The following is a 21,560-nucleotide window of genomic DNA, read 5'->3' as shown; positions in this document are numbered from 1 at the left end:
TGTTTTCTATTCCAAAGGAAATGCACAATTTCCCTCTTTTGTCTGCAGTTGAACAGTTAAATATTGCTCAGGTTCAATAAACCTCTTCCATTGTACACCCCTGTGCCTGTCTTGTCAGCAGCTTTTAGAACCTGCAGAACAATACAGATAACCCTTCCCAAGCCCCCATAGCCAGCAGGTCTATATTTGTTTGTACCTGTTTTAAAGCCAGCCATTGTTTCCACATTTGCCGCATTTATGCCTTATTTCTGTTCCCACAAATATCCCACTCCTTCTTCCTATGCTCCATTTTCTCTAATATTCAGATAATTGTGGCATAATACTTCCCTGCCCTCTTTTCAGCATTGTGCTTTTTGTGTATACGGCTCCTATTTTCCACCGATACTCTCTCTCTCTGGCTACTGGCTTCAGATGTGTTTGTGATGCTCCGGTACATTCTATGAATGTCTGCAATGACATTATGTTTCATCAGTACGATATATAGATATACAACTCAGGTTGATGCCTCTGCAAATCATCAACAAATGGAAACATGAAACCTAACATTTATTCAGCCTTCCCCATCCCAAAGCCAAATGGCAAAGGCATTTTCAATCTGTTCTCCTGACAGACAGTTGGTAGTCTTTTAGGTTGCAGTCTGAAAATTGAATTACCCCATATTGGATCCTATAAAAGTCCAGTTGGGAGGATTTTCTTTCTGTGATGTAATTTGAGCGATCCAATTTTCCTTGTATTTACTGTCTATATTTTGTCAATTTGGCAGAGGAACACGTTGTGCGCGTTGGCGCTTGGATGTCACTGGTGTCGTCGCGCTAGGGTGGTTTTGGTGCTGGCGGCCCCAGAGGTCAATGTGTGGGAAGAGAGGGTGGCTCTACTGGGCTTTGGGGCGCCTCTCGGCCTGTCCCTTTGGGCTCCTGCAGGCCCACATCCACTCCTCTCATTCATGAAGGGGTCAACACATGGGTCAAAACACCCCGTTTGACTTCCCAGAGCACACTGGTGTGTGGGCGTAGATGAAACTGGGTATTTTTGGGGGGCTCTGGTAAGATGCAGCTGGTATCTGCTCTCTCTACCTTACTCGCAAGTCCCAAGGTGCCTAAAAGCATTGGTTTACACATTCAATTGTTTGATAAAGAGTGCTGAGAGGAGGCTGGTAAACACTGTGGATAAGTGGGGTCTGTGTAGCACAAAACTGGATTAATAAAACCTGTTTATTCTCCATTAGCATCAAACATCCAGACAGTTGCTGTCAACTCCTCTTTGCTACTCCTTTACAACAACTTCTGGCATGTACAGACGACTTCCAGTGTGATCGCCAACACTAGGAACCGCTAACACTAGGAACCGCTAACACTGGGAACCGCTAACACTGGGAACCGCTAACACTGGGAACCGCTAACTCCCTGCTTGTCCAGCTGTACCATCCAGCTGGCCCATCCCGCTGTGACCTTTTGCTCTCTCTGTCTGTTTAGTGGAGGGATAGAGATGTGGAGGGCGAGAGAGACTGACAGTGTGCGCTCTCCTGCTCAGTAAATATGAACTGCACCCAGCAGACAGACTCATTCATCACAAGGGAAAGAGGGGGAAGAGGGAGGGAGGGAGGGAGGGAGAGAGAGAGAGAGAGAGAGAGAGAGTGAGAGAGAGGGAGGGAGGGAGGGTGGTGAGAGGAAGGGAGGGAGGGAGAGAGAGAGAGAGAGGACGGGGTGAAGTGACTGTGTCCAGAGGAGAAAGGGAGGAAGAGGGAGAGGAGGGATGGGGGTAATGGGAGACAGATGGAGTTGAGAGAGGATGAGAGGAAGGAAAGGGTGCAGAGTGGAACGAGTGGGAGAGGGGGATAACAGACTGGAGAGGTGGAAAGAGGCTGAGATGATGGAGGGATAAATAGAAGACAGTGGATGTATTTTGAAAAACAGCACACAGCATAGGACAGCTGATGGAATACTGCGGGACATGCAAGTCAGTTAGCAGTTAGCAGAGAATGGACCTAGTTACAACTCATCTGAGCTCTTGCAGTGTGTTTCCTGACGATGTGTAGATAACAATTGTACTCTGACCCTCAGAAGTCAACACATGCAGGCTTCAGATCTCATTACCTGAGACCTGATATGACCATGACCCCTTCGTAGGGATTCCACATGAACAAATAAATACATATATAATTGATAATATATGCTTCCTCTTTGTCAATGCTTTATACACGATTAGCCCTGGTCTAGATGGGACCCGGTTTAGGCCTACTGATCAAAATCCAAGCACTGGACTAAACCTCTGGAATGCATCACAGCTTTGTAGAGGCCAGCAGCCCACCTTCACTTTTAAATCCCCCTCTCTTCTTCTCCACTGAACCTCCATCTCCTCCATTTACAGAACCTTCCCCTTTCTCCTCTCACCCAAAACCTCGCCCCCTCTCTCTCCATCTTTCCCTCCTCCACACACACACAGACAGGAGAGAGGGAAGATGATGTGTGACAGATGCCATATTTCGACTTTCTGTCAGTGAGATTAATATTGACACAGTGTGTTTCTTACCAGAGGCTTGTTGACTGTGTGTGTTGTGTTTTGATTTCATTATTTGGTGCTCGGGCAGTTTTTCTTAAGAATCAGACAATAACAGATGTGGGGACTGAAATAGAGACATGGATATTGAGCGCATTGGTCATATTGTTGGCCAGACTCTGTCATCAGTCCTCTTCACTGTGGAAGTGTCTTACACCTCCAGCTACCCCAAGCATAGGCCTTATCAATTTAGTATCCCCCAAAGCTCACACAACAATGTCAGGGGAGAAACCTTGTATCAACATATCCAGTTGATAGTGAAGGTTTGTATCTAAATAAAATATGATTCTTCTATTTATATCATCATCATGACATAAGCTCTACGACCCAAGCCATTTTATATCACATTATTACATGTAGGCCACATATGTATTTCTTCCCCTCTGACTCAGGAGAGATGTGTATCTATGTAACAAATAGCCCCATCACCTCAGTGTTGACTGTTGAAGAGGGTATAAGGTTATGTGAAGGAAAGGGAAAGGCTGGGAGACAGGGAAGACAGCTGAACGGGAAGGAAACAAGGAGAAGCAAAGCAACTTTCACGAATAAACAAATAAAGGCAAAGCAGGAAAGAGATAGTGCGAGGGAGACAAGAGGCCGACGGGGGAAACAGTTGTCGCTGGAGACTTTTATTGACTTTTTTTCCCTCAATCGCACGTGACTGGAGCGCGCGCGGGGGCTAACAGATAAATTCACAGAGAAAGAGGGTGAGAGAGGGACTGAGGGAGAGAGAGAGAAATGAGAAAATAAATTACTCTGGAAAGATATGACGATAGGCTACACGCGGCTTTAAATCTAAAAGGGAATTCGCGACACACTCGACCAATTTGTCACTGCGCTTTTTACCTTTTTTCATTTCTTTTTGGTACTTTTTTCCCTATTATTTTTCCCCCTTCAATACCCCGATGCCCCTAATTTACCCCACTTTTCGTGTTTCCAATTCTTCTTCACCCCATCCTGTTTTCCATCCATTCTCTTTACACATTTCCCATATTGTTTATGTCTTGACTATTCCATCCTTTGCAGCCGACATTTGTGAATATTTTTATTTTTAATTTTTTATTGTTGTCTTATTCTCTGTATCTTTTGGACATTATTGTGTTTAACAGGCTAACACTGCTTGACTTATCTGATTTGGCTACTCCGTGTGAGGATCATGCTACTCAACCCATTCCCTACACGGGTGTCTTTATTTGTGTCGGTTTATAATTTATGACAAATCCATAAATCTATCAACCTAACCTACTTGTCTTTCAATAGGTCTACCTTGATCTGTAACTACACCCAAAGATCTGTGCCTCCTTACTCCTCCTCCTCCCCAAACATATCAAAATCTAAGAGAGAGGGGGAAATGAGATGCATCGAAAAAAAGAATGAGGGGGGACGCACAGTAAAGGATGGCTGGAAAAGGGGTGGAAGAATGGAATGGAAAAGAGAAAATAAAGAAAACGCAGACTTAAAGTATACCCCCCTCTTTTATTTAATTTAGACGCCAGGCGAAAATCGATCCTGCCATTCGATACGCAATCCGAATCAAGGCGAATTAAGCGGGCGGAAATTAACTCTGAAAATATTTTTGATGGAGTGGCTTGTAGTCTCTCGGCCAAATGGACTGCAAAGTGGAACAAATGACAGGGGCCTAGTGGTGGAGACAGCGCCGCTCCATCTTCCATTAGGCCGTAATGGGATAGGTCCAGCCCCCTAGCTCGACTCGGCTGCATTAATCAAAACAGCCGCTATATGAAGATTTATGGTTCTCCCCGCGTCGCCGCTCCACTCCAGCGCCGCCGAAGCCGGAGCCAGTTCTCGGCGTGCGTGTGTGTGTTTGAAGGAGTGTGGGGGGGGGGGGGGGGGGGGGGGCGTCTCTCTCTCTCTACTCTCTCTCTCTCCCTCCCCCCCCTTCCTATACCTTGCTTATACACAAACAGTCGCGAGTCTCGCCTTTGCGCACACGAGCCTTTATTCTGGGGACTGTGTAATCGCATCTTGTCATTTTTGTCTACATGCATGTCATAGGCCCCTGTTTCTTCGATTGGTGGCTCCCTTTATGGACCTATACACTTAATGTAATACAAAGTAAGGAATTTGATGCTTTGGGCATGGTTGTAATAGGTTATTGGTGTGCATGGCATATATATATCTGTTCTTTAGTAAACTTCTTTAATTACTGTTCATGAAACTAAACTTCCATTTCTGGCTTGTATGAATCCCTTGTAGAAAATTGCAAACACCAAAACTTTTGACATGTTTCGACAGAATACTGATGCACCCCTTCTTTTACACCTATAAAGCAGGCAACCAATAGGGCCACTCACTTAAAGCTCAAAACAACAAAACAGGCATCCTCAGGTGTTCGAAAGTAAGCCTTTAAACTATAGGTTATATTGCTCCAGCACAAAGAAAGACCTTAAATGAGGAGCTATATTGCTCCAGCTCCCGCCTTTTTGATGTAACCAAGTGAGAGAGGGCCACTGCTGTGCTGAGGCTGAGGGACAGGGGGAGACGGAGGGACTGAGAAGGCCATGACGGCTCAGTAGTAGGTGCTGGGATCTGTCCAAAAAACTTCAGCAGAGTTTTGATGAGATGAGACTGATCAGCCCCACCGCAGAGAGCCCCTGGCTGACTGTGTGTGTCTGTGTGTCTGTGTGTGTGTGTGTGTGTGTGTGTGTGTGTGTGTGTGTGTGTGTGTGTGTGTGTGTGAGTGTGAGTGTGAGTGTGATTGAGTGAGGGAGCAGAGAGCAGGGATGACGGCCTCCCAATGGGCGGCCCCCTACCCTTGTTCCTTATTTGCCATCTCACACACACACACACACACACACACACTTCTCTCCTTAGTGCCTAACTTTTCACAGCTCTTTCCTATTCTCTCTCCCTCCCACCGTCCCCCCAGTATCTCCTCAGTGTTTTTTTTGTACTTTGGTGCCCATTATTTCTATCTGTCCCCTCTCTTTCCCCTCTATCTACCTCCCTATCTTATTCCACTTCAGCCTATTCCCTTTCCCATCCCCCGTCCCCCGCCCCGTACTCTCCCATGCGGATAACCAAACCAACATGGAGACATCTCTATATCCATCTATCTATCTCTCCTTTCCTTTCACCCTCCCTCTTTTCCTTTTTCCCTTCTTCTCTCTCTTTTCCTGCCTCACAGAGGGGAAGCTTGCTGCCAGTTTCAGTCTGCCGAAGGGTTTATTTAAATTAGAAACGCTTCAATCTCCTCATCCCCCCTCTTTCTCTCTCCCTCGTTCCCTCTCTCTCTCTCTCTCTCTCTTTCTCTCTGGGCTGTGGCGACTCCCACCATCCTGTTGAAAGCCTCCAGAGTCCAGTCCACGCTGGGCAACTTTGTTTGTAGATGGAAGAGGAGAGAGGGATGAAGGGGGACGGGGAGGACGACAGGAAATGAGGGAGGTAACGTAGAGGTGGTAGAGTGGGAGTTAGAGAGAGGTCAGAGGATATCTGTTAGTCAGTGTTCTCTAGTTCCTACTTCTTCACACGGCTCATTCCACTCCGATTAGGACCTTTAAATGTCTAGGCTACACCACCTGGCTCTGCTCTGCTCTACGGACATGCTTTCATAGCACTCTCCCTTCCCTTGTTCTCTCTTTCTCTCACTCTTTCAGTTTCTATGTTCTCTCCCTCTGTCTTTCCATCTTGCCCTCCCTCCCTATCTATCTCCCTGCATACAGTCTCCTGGTTGCACATACTTGCCCTCTCCCTCTTCCTCTCCTCCTTCTCATCTCTATTTTCTCATATCTCCCTCTTTAACTCTGTCTGTCTATCTGTCCATCATTCGTCTCTAGTGAGTGAGATGCATGGCAAAGGTCAGTCAACCCACCTAATCATGCCTGTAAGTAATGATTCTAGACCTCAGATGACTCCCCTCCCTCAACCCACATTCCTCCCTCACCCTTCCCCCTCCTCCCCCTCCTCCCCCACCCCTCTCCGCCCATTAACGTGCAATTATTTCAGCGGCCCGCGCCGCCGTTGTGCCGACACGGGTGCGGCGAGGAAACGAGGTGTGGAGAACACAGAGGCTTGTGTGTCTCTTAATGTCTGACTGACACGAGACAAGCCCATAGATCATATGATTATTAATACCACTGTTAACTGCCCCAGTCAGGACCGCCATCATCAACAGAGAGAGACATCTCATATTCCCAGCACACAGCTCGACAGAGGGTGTCGTTCATGCTCTGTGAAATGGCATCAATTTCATTTTACTGATTTAAACAATGTGTCTGTATGCTCGTTGAGTGTATGTGTGTGGTTGAGGGTAAGATCAGATTTACTACAAGGACAACTTGTATGGTATTGGGCAACGTCTTATTGGCAGCGTAATTGCCTTATGAGCTGTTTCCCTGATTGCAGGTGATGACAATGCTGGTTTGATGATCATTATACAGGGAAGTAAGAGATTCTCTGTGACTTGCAGGTAATGACCAGGGAAATGTGGCCTTTACGGCAGTGAGGGCCTATTTACGGGGAGGAGATTGAAAGGCAGGGGGTGTTTGAGTGTGTGTGTGTGTGTGTGTGTGGGTGTGTGTGTGTGTGTGGGGGGGGGGGGTCGAATGACCTGTCCGTTTAACCAGAGGGGTTTCAGGGAGATGGCAGGGGAGGGAGGAGTCCCCAGAGAGCAGGGTCTGGGGAAATCACACTCTCACTTCCACCAAACAACTGGATCTTGGGATTTGTCGAGTTACAGAGCAGTGGCCGAACACGTTCATTCTCCATATCATGGATTGTAAATATACTATAACGTAACGTATACTCTCCTGAGCTGCTTAGTGTTGTAAGAGCATGAAGAATGAATGAATGTATGTGAATCAGGTAGTTGTGTTTACAATGTGACTATGTGGCCATAGTCACATTGTAAACATTTTGTTATAAGCAGTTTGTGATGGATGACTTTGTAAGAAGTGGTATAAAGAGATTGGATTTGGTTTCATTGTGATGGTTATCCAGAGTGACTCACTCAATGCATACAGCAACAGGCCTGATACAAAAGCATACATTTGAGTATACTTTTTGTACCTATATAGAGTGCAAATCCAGTGTATTTCAAACCTCTCTGTAAGCTATAAGGACACAGTGGCCAGCAGTAGCAAATCCCAATGAGCTAATACCAGCTCATTGATTCTGTAGCTGATTACACTAATTAAAACGCCTTTCATGCACTCACTGTTTACATAGACTACCATTTGCTCCTCAAAGGTCTGATGCCACACTAACACACAGTAGGCCTCTGGAATGCACTCTGTGCTTTGGCTATGTAGGCTACCCACAATACACACCTAACTTGACCTCTGTGAGCTTCTGCTTATTCCACCAAAGATTTGACCTCTGTGATAAGCCTACTCGAAAGAGGAAGTGACACTTGTATCTTAAGTCTCCCATGCATCTTGTTTGATTGTTTGTACTGGTCGAATGAGAGGGGGGGGGGGGGGGTTGAGTTCATGTCACCACAGATATTAGTTCCAGGCCTGAGGTGCAACCTGATCAAAGTCCCCCAATGATAGGCCTGTTCATGTTATTGAAAATGTTTGTGTAGCCTTGTCACTTGAGGAACGAGTGTTTGTTGACCTTGTTTATTACTCCCATGATGCAATGTTTTAGGACAGGCCATTTAATTAACCGATATGAAGAGACAGGAAGAAAGTGCAATAAGACTGCATCCTCATTATTTCTGTTTAAAAATTAAAATGGTAGTAAAGGCGTGAAATAATTAAATAATACTCTTAAAGAATTACACATTGTCTCAAGCTGCCTTATTTTGATGGATGTCTGTTTATGATTCGTTCCGCTAAGAAATTCCTACAACATTTCTTTCCTGATAATATATCAATTTATCAGCCGAGATTTCTATGTTAATTTCCACCCCTCCCCCTAAAATAAAGCATCTTACTCTCAAACGATCTCGAACTAATTAAGCAAGCGTTAATTAAAATTTCGAGAGAGTATAAATGTGGAGAATTGTTATGGAAATGTTGAAGTTAATCAAGCTTTCAAATTATTGATAACATCCTTAGAACAGTGATCGATCGGGAAGACATTAAGTGGCGAAATAAAGCAGTGAGTGTGTGTGTGTGTGTGTGTGTGCGCGCGCGCGCGCGCGCGTGCGCTCAAATTTACAAGGCAAAAGTGTTTCCTCTCTCTCTCAATGATAACAAGAGCTGTGATTCCATAAGGCCTTATACAATCAAACGCATGCTTTTTAATCCATCCATCTGCGTATGTCTATGTTTCTAAACTTGCTGAAGTGTGTGTGTGCGTGTTTGTGCGTATGTGCGCGCGTGCGTGCGTGTGTTTTCAGTGGTCTATAATTCAAATGCCACCATGTGGTGCAGTATACATCCCTATTGAACACTGTGAATGCATTTTAAAAACCAATAGTGAGCTGTGAGCGTTTTAGATAGTCATTGATGTTAATGTTTCCTCTCTCTGCAAGCTTTTGCTCGTGCAAAACAGCATGTTGTTGGTATGTTTACATGTTTTGTCCCCTGTGTGTCTGTTTACGCCTGTGTCAATGCTTGTGTGGCATGTACTTACAAGGCGCTTCATCATTCCGCCAGCGATAGGAGCAATTCACCCATAAAGTGGGCCTTTCGCCCATAAATAATATTCAAGTCGCTCTATTGTTAAGTGAAAAGTTGACTGGTGTTTGATTTTTTTCTTCTTCTTTTCCGCGGCGACCTCGGGTTAGGACTCATACATCACGGGATGACAGCTATAGAAAGGCCCTAAATTAGCAACTAAATCGAATATTGATCAGCTATGTGCGGCCCTGCGAGTCGCAGCTCCTTGCCGTTTTTTCCAGAGAGAGGGAGAGGGAGAGAAAACGAGATAGAGGGGGGAGGGAGGGGGTGAGAGGTGCCGCTGTGTGGGTCTCTCTCTCTCTCTCTCTCTCTCTCTGTTTGAGCGCTTGAGTGTGCTGTTGTCTATTGCTTCTGTAGCCTACCAGTGTAACCATCTCTGTTCATCGTTAGACCTACAAAATTCCCATTTTTATAGTTGTGTGTATTCTTGTGCAAATCATATTATGCAAACAATTATATTATATCCTTCAACCCCCCCCCCCTCTATATGCAAAACGGATGATGTATAAGCTACCGTATTAACTCTACCCATTCTCTCTGGTTGAGGTGTTGTTAAATTAGCGTGCCGTTATTAATGACACAATGATGACAAACGTAGACTCCTATTAACATCATTGTTGGATCCCGAGACATTATAGGCCTACCCCCTCCGCAGTCCATACCCACATCAAATTAGTCTTTAAAGAGCAAACTTTCCATCCATCCATCCATCATTCATCCATCATGACCAAGGTCTATATAGGCTACAACTCCCCAACATATTCTCTCCATATTCTCTCCTCGTATTGTTTGGCTTTGTATTCAACCATGCTTCTAAAATGTAAATAAAGTCCCTCATTACCCATGTGTCTATTGGCTGCTGTTTATGGATAATTTACTCGATGGTGATACTGTTGCATTGACGTCTCCCCACCCCGCTGTTGGGATGAGTGGGAGGTTGGCGGCGCGCACATCACTAGCAGCGGGAACTCGTTTGATGAAACGATCAAGGCCTTTCTCCCGGGAAGCGTTGTGTGTCCGGGGCGGCGCTAAACCAAACCCAAGGCCGTGGAGTGGGTGGTCAAGGTTACGCCGGGTCAGTGAGATTAGCCTCGGTGCTGTCTTTAACAAAGGGCCGGAGCGTCAGGGCCGCTGAGTCCAGATCAAAGTATCGGGTGTTGGACAAACGGGGCGTAAGACAGGGATGAGCTGCGGATTACATCGGGCTAATTGGAAACGATGCTCTCAGTCCATTAAAGTAGGCGGCTACAAAAAATCCACCCTCGTTTAGTCCTGTTCCGTCTCTTCCTGTTCCTCTCCTCTTAAAATAACTGATTATGCTTTACAATGAATACATTATATATGTAGGCCTAGGCCTAGACATGTTGGCCTTTAAGCATTCAAGCAAAATACAACTACTAGGCAATGGCCCAATGTATGTTAGCCTAGCCTACAACATTTAGGTTCGACTGAACACTTAAGTCCACCCGTTTTGTTAAGTCCACCCATTTTAGAGACGTTGGCCATTTCAGCACCATGGACAGCGACTGGGTCAGCAGCACTTCGCATGTGGACAACGCCAGAGCACGTCCATAGAAATGATTGAGCTTCACTTCAGCTTCACTTCAACCTCCTCCCCATTCTCATCATTTGTCCTCAGTGTTATCCATTGCCTTCATTTGCTAGGTTATATATCCTAGGTTACATTCTTCACTCTAATTCACTTCCTGGCATAGGCTGGCAGGGGGCCTATTTTCCACTAGCCTTGTCTGTTTTGCTGTTGCTACAAAGTCAATATCAGCGTATTTCTATTGCTATTGATAGTTTTGCTTACTATAAATTCAACTAGAGATGTCACACAGAAGTTCAGCTGTCAAAAATGCGCGCAACCGTCATCACGCGCCTCTTGGCTAGCAGTTCTACAGCATTTCGCTCGAGGACATTCCGGCAACCATCTGTTTCCGGCAGAACTCAGCGCGGGGCAGGAAACAAAGTTCGCAAATTTGCGGGGAAAGGTGGTTGTCTGCCAATTAGCTGTTACTGTGAAAATGCCCCCTTTGATTTATTTTCTCTCCTATTTCAACATTCCTTAAGACCTAACAGAAGGTAAGAATAAACATGTTATATGCCGTTCTTTCCTTTTTTTTCTTGAAAGAGCCACGAACCAACACAACTTCCTATTATTAACACAAAATGTAAACACACAGTTCTTTCCACCAGATATCGTCATACATTGAGTTTCAAACTATTTCCTTAACTGACTGGTGCTTATCTTATCATCAAGCCTACATATAGCATAGCCTTTTAACCTTTAATTATCTGTCCTATGTATTAGAGAGTTGTTATCACATTGAATGACAGTTTAAAGCATACAACATTTAAGTGTAATGAAATAACTGTTTATGCATTATTGTCCTTTAGAAGAGATCAAGAACTGTGCAACTAGAGGAATGGAGTGAGAAATAAACTGATGAAGATGGAAGGAAGAAGGACCAGGAAAAGTACAGGTGAGGTTGAAGGTTGTCAACAAATTAATACTGTTCTCATTCTCTTCATTAAGAGGCTGTCTGGCACAGAATAAGAGGTGTGTGTGTGTGTGTGTGTGTGTGTGTGTGTGTGTGTGTGTGTGTGTGTGTGTGTGCACTCCTGTGCGTTCACGTGTGGTGGAATACCAAAGTAAACTGGCAGAGAGTCAAACCAATCTCCACCTCTTCAAAGGGAAGTGCCCAGGGCAGTTGATGAAGAATACAGTATGTTGTTATATACGGTGTATGCATTACAAGATCTCTCCCACCTTCTCTTCCTCTTTCCCTCTCTTTTTATAGGGTTCTCCATTCTCTATCATTTCACACTTGATCACTTGATCCAAGTCTGTTGTCTTGTTATCCACATAGGGCCTTTACATATGAAACTCCCTTTTCACACGGAATGTAAATAGGTTTCATACACAGGTGTCAAGTCAGGAGTCCTATGAAGGAAAAAAAGCTGGTAAAAGCTAGGTTAAGGTCAGCAGATTCCAGATCTACTGTAGTAGTTGTTGTTGTTATTATTGTTGTTGACACCGGCTGCACCAGATGATTTGGGACAGTTCACAGAGAGTAGAGCAGGTGTGTCGCTCCCCGGCACCCTCTCCTGCCCCTCAGGTGTTGTGCTTTTCTATCCCACTGCCAAAGTGAGACTACCTGGCCTCTCAGCGGCCCACCAGAGACCACAGAATTAAGGTAACAGAGAATATCCTGTGAGGTATTACCAGTACATCAAAGCATAACATTAGCATGTGCTAAAATGCTCCGTGGCGGTTGACACCACTGACTCCGAACCACACAATGCCCCTAGAGGCAGGGTTTGATCACCAGCCTGTCACTTTCTAATCTGTTTCCACCTCATCTATCTCCCCACTTCCCTCATTTTCCTTCTTCTTTTTTTTGTTGGAAAAAAGCAGTTCATTTGTAATGGTATATTGATGTTTGGTGCATACATTTGGTTTATCTCTCTTTGCTGCATCTTAGCTGGTTGGATAGTTATTAGATATTTGACCAGGATACTTCTACAAAACGACTGTCAGTTAGATACGATAGCAAGATACATCTCTCTTCACCACAGCTATCCCATTTGGTGAGTGAAATTGATTCATGACTGCTTTTTTGTTTCACGCTTTAAGGGAATAGATTTATTCATTATTTCGTCAGAAGTGATGAAAACAAAAGGGGAAACCAGGTGAGAACATACAAAGAAGGAAACAAGGAAATAAGCTTTAGACAAAGGCAGGAGAGGAATAGCTGGTTAGAAAAGAAGCAAAGAAGTAACAAAGCAGAACAAAACAACAAGTTAAAATAAAGACTGGATGAGAGAGGGGGATGAAGCAACCAAGCAAAAAGAGAAAGGTAAAGGGAAAGAGAAGGATAGGGAGGAAGGGATGAATGAGGGATAATTGCATTAGAAAGAAGAGAGGGCCAGAAGGAAGGAAATGATTAGAGGAGAAGGGACTGATATCCAATAGAGAAAGGGGGAGAGAGAGGAGGGGATGGGCAGGAGGGGAGGGCTCGCTTACCGCGTCCGTTCAATACACACTGACACTCTCCCTCTGTGTCAATACACACAGTGTGTGTGTGTGTGTGTGTTTGTTTGTTTTCAGGTCTCCTAATCCTAGTCTAGAGGCCTAGCCCTCTTGTCCACTCCCAGGTACAGTACATTTCCGTCAATCTCTCTCGATTCTATGTGGCTCAGTCTGGTCTCTCAATTCTTAACTTGAACCTATACTATACTTTCTCCCATTTCCAGTGGTGGAGATTATGATTGAGCTAATTATAGGATTATATGATACAGTGCCACACTTGAACAATGAGTAGTTGTAATGTTTTGTTTATGTGCTGATAATCCTCACAAGCATAATGCTTAGAATTACAAAACTGTCTCACTTGTACCTTGTCTAAGAGAAAGTCAAAACATCGCTCTTTACCTCAGCAACCCCTTCCTCCCCCTCTCTCTTTCATATTCTCTCTTCTTTTGAATGCGTGTTATATTGCTTTACAATTATACCCTCTCTCTCTCTTTCTCTCTCATCAATCCCCCCTCTTCCCTCCCCCCATCTTCCCCCCGCCCCTCCCCCTCTTTCTCTCCGGGCGGACGGCCTACCTTTTGTCATTGACCCTTGCCCTGGGTGTCTGGGCATTGACTGGCTCTCTCCGTGTCACTGGAGCTCCCTGTCAATACTTACCTGGTTTGGACACCCTCTGCACTGTGGTCAGAGAGTGGGGGAGAGCAGACGCACTGGAGCTTCAAGAGATAGGAGACAAACGAGAGAAGGGAGGGAAGAAAGACAGAGGGGGAAGGAGAAGGAGGGAGAGACAGTACGGAAGAAGGGGGTGTAAGTGTGCATCAAACAGACCTAAAGAAAGCAGCAAAAAGGAGAGAAAGAGAGACCGAGAGGGACGTTTCAAGAGCGACAAAGATGTCACTGTTACACTGACATCTATAAAGTCACGGTCACAGACAGTCATACTCATCCATGAACACACACATACAGTACTGCATACATACACGTATACACACGTACCCACCCTCACACGTACCCAACCTTTCTCAGAAACAACCAATTACAACAACAAAGCTCATCCTGCTCACAGGACACTTCATACTGTCTCCACACAGATCCACAACCCCTTCTGTACATTTTCATTTAAAATGTATTTCATGCCATTTACAAACGACACGTCTCTATCGCTCCCTATTTTACAGTCTACTCCATCTCCACCACGCTTCGTGTCCCATTCCCTCTTTCCCTCCTTCCTCTTTACTCTTTTCATTTCCTCTAATCTTTCACTCCCCCCTTGCTCTACCTCCGTGTCACTTTGATTTCCCTATCCACTGGCCTGTGGGATGTGTGTGTGTGTGTGTGTGTGTGTGTGTGTGTGTGTGTGTGTGTGTGTGTGTGTGTGTGTGTGTGTGTGTGTGTGTGTGTGTGTGAGTGTGTGTGTGTATGTGTGTGTGTGTGTGTGTGTGTGTGTGTGATTGTTTATGTGTGTGTTTGAGTGTCATCCGTTAAGAGAGCGTAACTTAATTGTGTAAAGCAGTTTTACCGTCATTGTAAGTGAATCAGTGCATGTGTCCTTTAGCACATCAGTACATGTGGCAATGGAATTCCACTGAATGTCTCATGTAATCCATGAACTGAAGAAACACACACATGCACACATACACACATGCACACAGGCGCACATACACACATACACACATGCACACATGCACACATACTTTTCTATTCCATCTGTGTGCAGGTGTCTCTCAGAGCATTTGACACTTTGCTTAAACTACATTTTTACATGAATATCAGGGTGAGGCTATTCCTGCTTATGCGTGTGTGTGTGTGTGTGTGTGTGTGAGTGAGTGTGAGTGTGATTGTGCGTTCATGCAAGTGTGTGTGTGTGTGTGTGTGTGTGTGTGTGTGTGTGCGTGTGTGTGTGTGCGTGTGTGTGTATATAAGTGTGTGTTCATGCGAATGTGTGTGTGCACGGACGCTGCTGTGTCTGGGGCTTCATACTGGATGGGCCTGCCTATATGAGAGTAGACAGTGTGCGCGCGTGGAGAGCAGGGGAGTGAGAAGGACGTAGCAGCAGCGGAGGGGAGGGGAAAGCGTCAGGCCGAGGGGGCCCTCTCTCGTAGACAGTTTGACTGATGACATGCATTAAACAGTTAATCTGTCTGATTGAATGTTTGCTTCCTCCAAATTGAAACATTAAACAACAAGGCGAGAGAGAGAAGGAGGGGAGAGCCCGAGGAGGAGAGAGGGATATGGCTTCATCTATTGCCCAAATCATGCAAAGCATGAGACTGGAATATATAATACTGTCCTGTGAGCGAGAGAGAGGGGGAGAGAGAGGAAGAGGGAGATTGGAAGGGACAGAAGAGGGGGTGTGAATGAGAGGAAAGAGGGAGCGGGAGAGAGAGAGAGACAGAGAGAGAGAGAGAGAGATGAGAATGGAAAGGATAAGGGGTGGGTAGAGGGGGTACGAGAATTAAGGGGTTAGACAGAGAGATGGAGTGAAGGAGAAAGGTAGAGAAAAGAGGGAAAGAGTGAGTGAGAAAGAGAGGATGCGGGATATGGGCCTACAGAGAGGGCCAAAGGGTCAACTATAACAGGGTTAACCAATAAGGTGAGAGTAAAGCAGGAAAGATTATAAGCCATTGGTTTAAAAGACACTAACCCATATTGGAGCAAGAGAGTGAGAGATTTCTAACCAATAGTTCAAATCATTCCAGATTTCAACCACAGAAAGCTGTCGAGTCCCCTTTGCTTGTTGAATCGATTAATCACATTTGATCTGTGTACAGTGCTTTTTACAAAACCATGGGGTAACACTTTACTTAGAACATTCAGTTATAATGTATTTATAGTGCATTATAAGACTGCTTATAAGCATGTATGACTGTGTTGTATTTCTCCTGAGCTATTATCAGCCATTTTCCATCAGTTGAAAAAAAGTCTTAGAGACAGACATAACACAATATGATATATTACGAAGACATACTAAAGCAACACTATAAAGGGTTTTGATGTGTTAAATGTGTGTGCCTCAATGAAAGTGTTACCAATCATTGTCTCCTACACCTGAGAGCCAGTCTGTAGGCAAAGGTCATCATTCCTGGTTCCAGTTCCAGACTAAACTTCCCCTTTTAGGGTTCTTCACAAACAAACACAACTACCTTTCTATCATCCATATCCTCTCGCAGGTTCTACTGCATTTGTCACTGCTGAGCCCAGGGCTAATGTGTTAGCCAATCAATCCACTGTCCCGTCTGTATCTGGCCTCTCAGTTTTCCAGACTGCAGGAGGACAGGCAGTTGTCACTGTTGCCTAACCTGGTTTCACTTCCTCAGGTCGTGACCCCTCTCACAGAAGCCCACAGCCTCTCATCCACTCAGGGATCTCCCTGTGGGACTAACGTGGAGGGGAGACTGAACCCGTCCGTCTGCTTTCGTTGAATAGGTTATTATTTGAATAGTTGAATAGTCATACTGTGTATTATTAGCTATCGATAAAGGCCTAAAAGGGACTATTATTTGTTTTTGTCGTCTACATCAACTACGTCTTGAATTATGCTCTCAAGTTCAACAATCAATGTATGATATGCAGCAAGTACACTCATCCTTGTCCTCGTTCAAATAAAACAGTAGTTTGTGGTTGCTGTTCAGTGCTGAAATAAGAAAGCCTTGTGTTGCTGTCCGAAGTGTTGCTGTCCAAGGTCCTGAAGGTGCTAACAGGAGCCCCAGAACACTGTTCTACAGTAGCTTTGATATTCACAACCCATAAGTCATCAGTAACTCAGAGAGAAATGATGGATGGATGCACGGACAGAAATGCGGATGGTTGAATGTATAGACAGACAGATGGATGGATGGACAGACGGATTAATGGTTGGGCAGGTATAGTAAAACTGTTGCTGTGGTGAAGAGAGATTTGGTGAAATTGAGTGACCCCTACTACCAGGTAATGTGATATGTCATTTACCCTCGCCCCGACCCCGGTCATCTCTGAGTCCCACTATCACGTCACATGGCTCCAAAAACGTTTCCCTCTGTCTCAAGTGCATATTCTCTCCAATGACCTGTGATTTTCTCCCCTGGCTGATTTTGGCCCCGCTTTAGGATAGGCGTGTAATTACACAAACAGACAGAGACTATGACTTGATGAACACATGAGCCTATACCTACACTTAAACGTTCCAACAGGCACCAAAAAGCCAGAAGCAGATGAAAACATTAATAGATAGGTTGCAGGATGGACGGATAAATTGATAGATCTTTTAAGAGAAGGTCAAACTTCGGTGCCCACATACAAGACCATCATAAAGAGAAGAGAAATTGATTGCCCCTCACAAAGGCGCTGAAATGACCAAGGAATTATTTTCTGGACGATGAACATTCTCGGAGGGAGGGAGAGAGGGAGAAAGAGGGAAAAAAAACAACACCTTTCTTTGACTGTATGAAATGGCTCAAACAAACTGCTGTCAAGTGTGGTGGTTGCTAAAAAAACTCATTGAATGGATCTTCGACCAAATTGGGCTGGATCAGGACCCAGAGTTCTGGGAAATCCATTCACTTCTCTTTCTGCTTTTATAATGTTCTGCCTCTGTGTACTGGAGGTGATTTGGAATCACTCTCTCCTGATGAGGCAGCCCTGTATGCAACTTCTAAGGCCAGATATAGCCCTCCTACAGTAACAAATGGTCTGGATGTCCTCTATAACAATTTACATCTGTGGCATCCATGCAAGAGGTGCACGGTTCAAACCCCACCGGTTACATCTGCTCTTCTCTATCTTAGGACCACCAGTGGCCCTTGGCATATGGTTCTGACATCACCAACCCCACTCTTACTCCTATTGAAGAACGTATCCATCTTCTACCTCAAGCATATAAGGAGACACCAAACTGTACACTAATCCCAACAGACTACTACAAGAATGACTCATTTATCACAAGATGCTGTCGCCTCGAAAACATCCCCCCATAAATGAATGATTCCTCTCTCCAAATGATGACTTTGTGCAACCACATAAAACATCCCCCACTTGATGAGTGATAATGACTAATTCCTTTAGCATATGAGACTTTGTTCCACCACCCCCCACCCGTCCCTCCCACCCCACCCCCAAATAAATGATTCCCCCATTCTATGACAGATTCACCCTCTGATCAGTCCCCCAAAATGAGTGATCCCCCCCTCCCTGATGACGGCTCTACCCCCCCCCCCCCCCCCCCCAACCTGCCTCAGCATGGCTAATGACGCTCAGATGGATAGAGAGCAGAGAGCGAGAGACACCAGCCATCCACAACCAACCCCAACAAATGGCCTTCCATCAGGAACAGAGGGATGGAGGCAGACAAGTTCCAGTGGCGGATATGTAGATTGGGGAGGAGATGAGCGCAGTGTAAAGACAGAGACGGATAGAGAGATCCATCTATGGGTAAACAGAGTGAGCTTGATTGCTAGCACAGAGAGGGGCCATTACGGCGAATCCGCACGCTAATCATAATTAATCACTTACTTATTAAGCGTTAATTACAGCACACAAATACATCCCAGGCAGCCAGGCAGGCATGGGTGCAACTGTCTAGGGGGTAGGAGGCGAGGAGGCCATATTAATTTATTCTTATTTATTAATTTAGCTAATTAAAACAACAAGGCGCAGAAGTAGAAGTGTTTTCTTTGTGCGAAACAAATGAAGGCTCGGAAAAGCAATATCAAGTCAGGCGTGCCACAGTGTAAACACTAAATCATGTGAAGTGATGGTGGTTGTTCAGCTGTTCATTATTAAAATGGCTTTATCCAATTGGGTTATATCCCCCCCCCCTCCCTGTATCTGTATTTATTGTTATTACCTCCACCCTATCTCCACCACACCAAAGAGTAAACACACACACACACACACACACACATTCCCTATAACCCTATAACCCTAAAACCTGCCATAACCCCAACCATATCCTAATTCTGCCATAACCCATCTATGAATATTTCTAATGTCATGCCTGTTTTGATGACAGATTACATCTGCATTATCTCAGTATGGCCTACTGCAATGCACAACCACAACACAAGCTCCTCCAGAAAGCAAGCTTATGATAAGCCTAAACAAATGCCCAATTTCTCTCACATTATTGCCAAATGTTTAGCCTACATTTTCTACATTTTCATTTTTGAACCCATCAAAAGACAATTCTAATAGGGAACTAAACTGCCGCGACCATTATCTGAATCTGCTCTCATATTCACCCATATCTCTTATTTTCCTTCTCCCTCTTTCCTCAATGCATTTTCTCCAATTTCCTCATCTTTCTTTCTCTCAACCCCAGTGTGGCCCACCTGAGCGTCTCTGGCGAGGGCGGGGCGCGGTAATGGCTTTAATGCCCAGTAATACGGGGCAGATATTATAATCTCAACACTGTCACATTGCGTTAGCCGCGGGAGACTGACGTGTCAATGCCGCGCCGCACAGGTGACGCACGGGGCTCAGGAAGCGTGGCCCGGTAATCGTCAAAAAACAGACACGTTTATTTTATTGTTATGTATTTGGGCCCTGTGTAGAGGGAGGGAGAGAGATGGGTGAAAATGGAGGTAAAAAAATCCATCCTGCGCGTGCCTACCTATGTGCGGTCACGCTCGCTTGGGTGCGCGCTTGGTTGGTGATTTATGCGCGTGTGTAATTGAGTGTTAATAAAAGTGTGTCCGGAGCGCGTGTAATTGTGTGTTCAAGATCCACCATTTGCGAACGTGTGTGTAATTGGGTGTTATCGATGCTGTGAGTGTTTGTAGGTCTGAAAGTGTGTTTGGACAGATCACAGTTTTATAGTAGTTGTGAGGTAATGTGTTGGAAAGTTTGTATTGTTTGTTAAAATAAAAGGAATCAGAAAAGCTGACCTGGATAGTGTCAGGATTTAGGCCTACTCAAATCCTCTCTGCACTTGTGTTTTCATTTCTTGTCCTGGATCATGCTGTACAGTGATAGGGTATATGGCAAATCAATTTACAGGTGATGGTGATGTATGCAACTCAAAAAGTATTTAGTATTTAGGATTTAGTTGTTGTTTCTGAACCTCTATAGTATCTAGCATGCTTATTTGAATTTGAGTTACAGTAAAAAAGACATGTAAGGGGAACATCTGCCATAATTTATGAACCCAAAATCTCCGGAGAGTTTGACTTACTGAGAATAGATCTGCCTTGTCCCAGGGTTTGGCTATGTGTGTAGTTTATGGCATATGCAAGAGGATGTGATTCAATAAGCCGTATAACGTTGGGGAAGCTACGGTACTCAATGGAAATTCTCCATTAAAAATTTGATATAGTCTAGTATTAGGCTTAATCTGTTTCCGGGAAACCACCCCTAAATGTTCTTTAGTGTTTTGTGTACAATGTTCTCCAGTGAGGTATGTATACAGCTAGTATAGTGGTGGGTAATGTAGGTGTTTCTGATGTGATGACCTATGATGCCATATATGTGTACTTATAGTGATGTACCTTTATGTAACAGTGTGGTTTGTGTATAACATATAGTATGATGTAGGTGGGGTCTTTATATACAGTAGTGTAATGTTGTGTAGCGCAGGATTGTGTCTTTGGTGTATGTGGCTATAGTATAGTGGTGTATAGTGTAGGTGTGTGTGGTGTGTGTATATATAGTGTTGTATAAGGTAGGTGTGTGTGTGTGTGTGTGTGTGTGTATGCGCGTATGTGTGTGTGGTTGTGTGTGATATAGTGCTCTATAGTGTATGTGTGTATATATAGATTGCATAGAGTAGGTGAGTGTGTATGTGTATTGCAGTGTTTGTAGGTGTGTGTGGTGTGTGTGTATAGTATATATTGTGTAGGTGTGTGTTGTGGGTGTGTGTGTGTATATAGCAGTATATAGTGTAGGTGTGTGTATAGTGTAGGTGTGTGTAGTGGGAGCCCTGTTTAATTGATGCAGGCTGCCCATCGATCCCTCCCGCCCAGCCTAATGAAGGCCTGATTGGTTTGTGAGGGCTGGCTGGTTCTGCTCAGCTGCCTCTGCCTGCTGCCCCGGCCGCACACACTAATCCACACGCCAGTGCATTAACACACACACACACACACACACACACACACACACACACACACACACTCAATTCACCATCACTCTTCTCTCTCTCTCTCAGTTTTGGTCTCACACTTTGTCTCTGTCTCTTGCTCTCTCTCTCTCCCTCTCCCTCTCTCTCCTTCTCTTTCTAGCTGTTCTTTTGTCTCTCTATCCCTCTTTTTCTCTCTGTCCTCCTCCTCCTCTCGGTCTCAGTCTCGCTCTCCTCGTCTCTCTCTCTTTTGCACTTTTCCCCTCTGTGTCTTCACCTTATTTCTTCCCTCTCTTTCAGTACCTCCTCCCCTGGGCTCTCCCTTCCTTTGTTTCTCTCTTTTATCTCA

This window comes from Argentina silus (genome assembly GCF_951799395.1).
Source record: "Argentina silus genome assembly, chromosome: 10".
Taxonomy (NCBI): Eukaryota; Metazoa; Chordata; class Actinopteri; order Argentiniformes; family Argentinidae; genus Argentina; species Argentina silus.
This window is presented reverse-complemented; position numbering follows the sequence as displayed.